The sequence below is a fragment of the Lemur catta genome, chromosome 6 (genome assembly GCF_020740605.2).
Source record: "Lemur catta isolate mLemCat1 chromosome 6, mLemCat1.pri, whole genome shotgun sequence".
In the NCBI taxonomy this organism is placed as follows: Eukaryota; Metazoa; Chordata; class Mammalia; order Primates; family Lemuridae; genus Lemur; species Lemur catta.
The window spans coordinates 63,387,025-63,393,550 of NC_059133.1; the positions used below are offsets into that span (position 1 = coordinate 63,387,025).

A 6,526-nucleotide genomic window follows, 5' to 3' on the forward strand; every position below is an offset into this window, starting at 1 on the left:
GAGGTGAGAGGGATGTCAAGCAGGCTGCTGGCAGCCAAACTAAAAAGCAGAGAGAGAAGAGAACAAGGAGATCAGGAAACACAGTGACCTAGAGCCAGGAATCTATCACCAGTCAGTAAAAAATAAGATGAGATAATGAAGAAAACACCCAAAGTGAAGGAAATGTGAGACCATACAGTCCCAAAGAGAGACTCTCAGACAAAAAGGACTTCCTGATGATTTTCAATTCCTGTGGAACCATCTATAGCTCACTGGTGTGAGATTTCTCTGCATTATAACAACAAAAAATTTTTCATTATAGTGAAGAAAACTGACAAAAACTACCTTAGCCGGTTGATCAAGGTCAACATCAACAGTGATAAGTCATATGTACAGGACATAACTTGAATATGATGGGATGACAATGGTATTTTTTTTTTGCCTCCTTGGTCCTCCTTCCAAAAACATATAATCCCAGTCTAACTATGAGGAAAACACCAGAAAAACCTCAGTTGAGGGACATTTTACAAAATAATTGACCAGTACTCCTCAAAACTATCAAGGTTATTAAAGACAAGGAAACTCTGAGAAACTCTCACAACCAGGAGGAACCCAAGGAGTCAGGATAACTAAATGTAATGTGGGACTCTGGAACAGAAAAGGACATTAGGTAAAAACTAAGGAAATCTGAACAAATGACGGACTATAATTCATAATGTGTCAATATTAGTTCATTAATTGTAACAATGAGCTATATTAACTTAATATAGTAATAATAGGGTAAACTGGATGTGGGAACTCTTGATACTATCTTCACTATTTTTCTGTAACTCTAATACTCTCCTAAAATAAAAATTTTATTTAAAAAACATTTTTTTCCCCTTGAGCTAATCGTAGACAAGATCTGACCATGCAACCAAACAATTTCTGGCTAGACCGGGTAAAATCCTGGCTCTGGTACTAACTGGCTATGTGACCTTCAACGGATCACTCATAATTGCTAAGCTTTTTTACTTAACTGTAAAATGGAAAGAACACATTGTAAGGTTTGTTGAAAGCATTAAATGGCTCAATGTGTGGACAGCATAAGCACTTGCTAAGAATAATAACTGTGATTATTTTTACTATATTATTATTATTTAAAAACTCATTGCCTAGTACATGGCAGTACTCAACAAATATTATTAATATTTCCTTTATCCATTCTTCCAGTGTATTGGTTCTTTATTTTTTATTTTTTTTCTTTTTTAAAATAACAGGGGATAGCACGAACGCAGTCCCCCACTACCACAAATTATGCAGTCAAGTTTCCCACATTTGGGGAAATCGCAGGGGTCAGCACATCTGGAGTGCAATGGATGAGCCTCGCCCTGGGAAAACCACCTTCGTGATCATGGTATCTCCCCTGCCAGGTAAGTATGGTTCTTTATAACACATACAAACACTACCTAGAACATCAACAGATTTGAAATGTCTGTACAAACTCTTTATTAAAATAAGCACAGTATACATTTGACTACACGAAATGTCACCCTAGACTAGAGTTATGCATCTACTCAAGGAGTCTAATGCACTGGGCATTTAGCCAGGGCCCACAGGCTGACAATGGGTCACAGGCTGGCTTTGGTCCCTTTAATCTCTTCTCACCCTAGGTTGAGCTGGCCTCAGCTTCGTACACTCATGAAATCTGCCAGTATTTCTACAAGGTGGGGACCTCTATTCCCCCACTAAACAAGGAGGGCTAGAGGGGGAGTGTTAAATGTACTATTAAGCCCATACACGAAATTTGAATAAAAATATAACATCTTATGATGTTATGAGGAATTCAACCCTCCTCTGCCTCACTTGGGAATAGCTTCCTGGACTGGAGAAGGCAAGAAAGAGTCACTGTAGTTACCGCTGGGACTCCATCTGCTGCTGGTGTGTCTGGTCAGGACGTGAAATCAGAGAGACTGAGTGGGCGATCATATAGGAATTCCAGGCAGCAAGGACTTGATATATTCCACCTCATCTAGAATTAGTTGCATATCTTCCTTCTCGACTAAAGTGAAAGTTGCTTGAAGACAAGGACCTTGACATTTTTAATCGTTCATGGTCCCCAGTACAGTGCCTGGTATCTGACACTTGGTAAGTGTCAACGAATTGCATGAATTCCTAGCACACAGCCCAGCCCCAGAGCTAGATGAATCCAAGAGTCACTATTCATCGCTCCTGCTAGAATAGCTCACCCTCTTCCCAGTCATCACCCTGGGAAAAGAGAAGAATAATCCTTATAGATCAAGGAGGAAAAACCAGCACTGAGGCTTTTCTCATCTCTCCCAGGTGGAAATGTGCCTGAACAGAAAACAGAAAGATGAGCACACACACTGGGCTCCTCAAACATTACACATGAGAGTGTGCTCTTTCTCCCGCCCCTTAGCCATCTCATCCTATCTCACCCCACCTTCGTGGCAGAAAAGTCTGGGGTTCAAAGTTAAATAAAAATGCTACGTTTAATTCCATTCGCGTGGACTGGGTACGGTGGTAGATTTTTTACTCTTGTTCAAAAATATTTTCTCTTCTTCCCTGTGGGCGAATTGTATTTCCTTTCCTCACGGGAGGCAGACTTGGCCATGTGATTTGCTCTGGCAATGGAATGCAGGTGGAAGTAACTCTCTCCTCCAAGTGAAGCTTTCGGAGCCAGTCCACACAGCCCAATATTGTCCCTTTCCCTCTGCCGTGAAATCGGCAACATTCCAGATAAAAACTGCTCCAGATTAAATAGGAAGTGCAGCAGAGCCCAAGCTGACCAACAGTGGGCATATGGTAAAATAACCATCTTTTTCATAAGCTGCCAGAATGTGAGAGTGATCTGTTACTGCAGCATAACATAGCCTATTGTGATTGATACAAGCATACCTGCTAAGTGTAGGCAATTGTGCTAGGTGTCAGGAATACAAAGGTAAACAGCATGGACTCTTACTTTAAGAGATTCCAGTTGAGTGATGGAGATGAAATATAGTCAGCAAAATATTATATGAATCAGATTTGTGAGGAAAATCTCATAGAATCTCTCCTAATAAACTCATCTTGAGGAAAAGTAGTATGAGGGCTCACTGCAGCTCATTGGGTCATGTGGTCACTGTGTCCAAAGGGTGACATTTGGAGATTGTAGCATACAGGAGATCCTAGAGGGTATTTGTTATTCACAAAAATTAAGACGTTCATATGTCCCCAGTTTGCCCCAAATAGTTCAGGTTTATATCAGTTGTTCTAGTGGCATTATCAATGGCATCTCCTTTCATACATCAAGGCATCCCAGTTTAGATAATAAATTATATGATTACTCAATTATAATGTGTCTAGAGCTTACGGGTTGCTAATAGTCTAAAAATAGCCTACTAGTCAGGCCATGTTTACCAGACAGCTGTGTGTGCTGGTTAGACCGTGTGTTCCAGATGGGCCAATGCATCCTAGACTGCCTGCCACACCTGGTTCCCTATGGAGAAAGCTGCCCGAAGAGCTTCTTAAAAAAAAACAAATAATAAAAAACAACTATGCTTTTGCATTATGCCTTGATACTCTAACCACAGCTGAGTAGTCCTGAGAATATGCAGTCAAAGTTAATCATGGATAGTCGGGATGTAGGGACATTGGGCCACTTACGAAGTAACACATTTTGAAACTTATTTGTTCATTCATTCAAGAAATATTTACTTAGCACCTATTCTGTGCCAGGCTCTCTATATGGAACAGTGACAAACTAGCCTAACCACATGGCCCCTCTTGGGAAGTATGACATGAGACAGAAGGCAGGAAGGGAGATGCACCAGGAACAATGGAACCTGTTTCTGAGAAGGTGTCAGGGGTTGCCAGAGCTGATGCTTCGTCTAGAACCCAGTGGGCTGTTGTTCTAGAACTACTCACTCCCTGATGAACATCCCAGTCATGGAAATGCTGGGACCATATATAACTAGTTCTGTGGCTGCTGAGACAGTTGGACCCACTTCTTGGTTCCCACATGCATCCCTAAAACCAGCCCACATCTAGACTTGCCAAATTTAGCCAATAAAAATATAGAATGTCAGTTATATTTGAATTTCAGATAGACAACAAATATGTCCTGGGGACATACTTATACCAAAAAAGTATTCATTGTTTATATGAAATTCAAATGTAACTGGATCTCCTAGATTTTGTCTGGCCATTTAACCCCTACTGCGTGAGCAGGGCAAGGAAGGACAGGAAGGTGGAGTCCAGAGGTGTGGTTACAGTGCTATCAATAGCTCAGGGCTTTTGTAGCAAGTCAGCTTTGGTGCTGGTTCCATTTTTACCACCCACCAAAATAAGATATGCCTTCCTGAAAAATTCCCCACATTGAACTCCATTTCCAGAATCTTCTCTCTCATGCCCCATCATTCCTAAGCTCTGATTTGGTTCCCTGGGCAGTGTGGCTCAACAGAAAGAGTGTTCAAAACTTAGCATTGCCACTACTAACATGTGTGTGACCTTGGGCAAGCCTCTTTATCTCTCAGAGACTTGGTTTCATCCACAAGAACATGGGAATAAGAATACCTTGCAGGGTTGTTGAAAGATGTAAGGTCATTCACTCGATCGACAACATGCCAAGTCCCCTGCCAACATAGGCCCTTCCCTCAAGGAACTCACAATCCAGAGAGAGCTACAAAAAAGGAAATAAGCAGATGAAACGCATTGTGATCAATGTTGGTACAGACATTTCTAGCCCAGTACCTGGCTCCTGACAGTAGCTCGAGAAATGCTAGCTGATATTATTTGTCTCTAGAGACAGAGCCTAGCATTCTTCCAAGTGCTTAGTTAAGGGCTGCTCTGGTTTTCTTCAGGCTCAGAGTGAGGCCCCCAGTGCCAGGTCTCCCTGACACCTTGGGCTGCCTTTCCAGCCCTCCACCGTGGAGGCTCTACCCGCTGCAGAGGCTCTGCCCTACTCACCTGCCAGGACCTCCTGTTACCTCCCACTATCGACCACCCACCGTGCTGGCTGGCCCTGACCCGCCGTGTGCATCCAACAGTAGAGATGGTCCAAGTGAGGACAATCCCTACTGTGCCTTTTCTCTTAGGCAAAAAATATGTCTGTGTCATATAACAGTTCCCTTTTTTAGCAAGACCTTAAGCATGCAGGCAATCGCTCTGTGACAAGCATAGTGCTGATGTTAGAGATTTATAAGAGTGTCGGAGATGGAAATAGCATACGATCCAGGTTTTCCAACCAGGAAGCGGGTTTATTCGTGTAGCTACCTCTTTAACTCTGCTTCAACTTTCTAGTTTCTGGGTTGGCTCAAGCAATGTCAAAACCTGTGACTGCAGCTCCGGCAGCTTGAGAGTGGGAGTGTCAGTGCAGATTTATTTCTGCGGCAAGTTCAGTACAGGCTGAATTTAAAATATGAAAAACAAAAGGGAGGCTCATGACTGTGCCACCAAAGGGGTGGGGGGAGGCACACAGGACCTCTACAGAAGCACCACCGTCAGCCTCCTCCCAACTGCAATTTATTACAAACGTTTCTCTATTCCAGCTTCTAACGTGACGTGCCAAGCTGAAAAAGAGGCAGATCATTGTGGGGTTTCACTGTGCCTGCTTTTAGTAGCCAGCTCCGGTCGCGCCAGCCCTCCCATCCTCTCGCCAAATAGAGTTGCAACACAGAGGAAATTGTCTTCTGCTGAGTAGAGGAATGGCAAAGTCCCCACAAACGAATGGTTGATGAACTCGGTCTTACAGTGCGCTTAGGAGTCCAGAAAGCAAGAGGAAGTGGAACTGTTGCTGCATTGCAGGCCCTGGGGGTGGCAGGCCTGGGGGCAGCTGGCGGTTAACCCAACTACCCGGAAGTATCTCCCACGATAGCTGGGGTCTAACATCATCTAACATGGGTGAATAAGACTTAAATGACCTGATGACAAAATTAGCGTTTCTAATGTAAGGCAGTCTTGTCTTGTGGCAGTTCGAGTTCTTCATCCTTCTTGATGGTGTATTAATACAGCCTCTCACGTGCCCTTGATAGGTACAAAACTGGTGCAAAGGATGTTGCATAGGAGTGCCATCCGTCGCCTTGATCTGCGCCCTCCAGGCGCCCTTGCTTGCTGCTCTTGGCCAGGCCTCCGTGGTCGCCTCATAGCATGAAGAGCACCCCACTTACACCCCAACTGGTTTGCAGGTGCGGGAAGGAAACTGATCATTCCTACTCGTAAGGAGCAAGAAGCTCATGATGAAACAAATGAGCTGCGAAGGAGGAAGGCAGGGGAACTAGCTCCTTTTGTTCCCCTGCGGTCCCCTCTTGGCCCCGCAGCATCTTGTGTCTGAAAAATCTTCTGATCTCATGAATCTTCATTGTTCCAGTGGTGATTTGTGGTACACGGTCGCTGACTAATTTTTCCTTTCTCCTTAAATTCCTGTGTCTGCTTTCTGGCATTTTTATCTTCCCATTCCTTCTCCGTGGAACGGGCTTCAAACAGAAATGAAAAAAGGCTCTCCTACAGATAAACTCTTTCACATGGTTAGCTTTTGCAGCACAATTCTTATTTTCAATATAAATTCCTT

At 43.5% G+C, this 6,526-nt stretch overlaps 1 non-coding gene across 1 annotated transcript; it reads right to left on the bottom strand.

The window, feature by feature from the left end:
• Window positions 1-1,235: 1,235 nt before the first annotated feature.
• Window positions 1,236-1,399, bottom strand: LOC123640960. The gene has a single exon (XR_006736182.1). It is a non-coding gene; the product is annotated as a U1 spliceosomal RNA (small nuclear RNA).
• Between the last annotated feature and the right edge of the window lie 5,127 nt (window positions 1,400-6,526).